The sequence below is a fragment of the Echinops telfairi genome, unplaced genomic scaffold, assembly GCF_000313985.2.
Source record: "Echinops telfairi isolate 266 unplaced genomic scaffold, ASM31398v2 ScPeMD7_11;HRSCAF=52, whole genome shotgun sequence".
Taxonomy (NCBI): domain Eukaryota; kingdom Metazoa; phylum Chordata; class Mammalia; order Afrosoricida; family Tenrecidae; genus Echinops; species Echinops telfairi.
The window spans coordinates 7,533,387-7,534,046 of NW_022103908.1; positions in this window are offsets into that span (position 1 = coordinate 7,533,387).

Below are 660 nucleotides of genomic sequence, written 5' to 3' on the forward strand. Positions count from 1 at the left end.
GGTGTGGGAGACCTGGTACAGCACATTTTTTATGCAGTTTTTCTTGTAAAATTAGGTGCCTCGGCTGAAGTCGGGTCGACTTATACTTGAGTATACAGGATACTCCTTGCTAATATAAAGGAACCCTACTTCTTTTTGAGTATTGATAGTGTACCCTGCTGTGGTAATTACATAATCTGTTGTCAACTTGAGACTTAAGAGTGAAGGGGTGGAGTTTAGCCTGTCAATCAAGTTGTAGCTTGATGACCTCATTTTGAGATAAATAGCTCGCTGGAGGCAGGACACACTCTCTGTGTGTGATATATTCTTGTTAACAAGACATATGGAGAGCTACCCTGATGGAGCCAGTTCCCTGGAGTTGGAGGAGCCACATGGAGACCCCTGTCAGCACTGAGATGAGTTGTTTCCACTGCCACTGGAGCCACAAGACTTTCCACCCACCAGCCTGTGATCTTCCTGCATTCAGCATCATTGCTTGTGCAGCGTGAGGCTGAAGAGGAATTTATAGACTGTTATTGGATATATGGGCTAATATCAGACTTATGGACTTGAGCTGGCTATTGGTTTGGCATGTATGATCTTATTTATGGTGAGAAATATCCCTCTGAAAATTGTTTTTCTGGATGTTTTTATCATGGAAAAAACCTAAAAACTCACTAC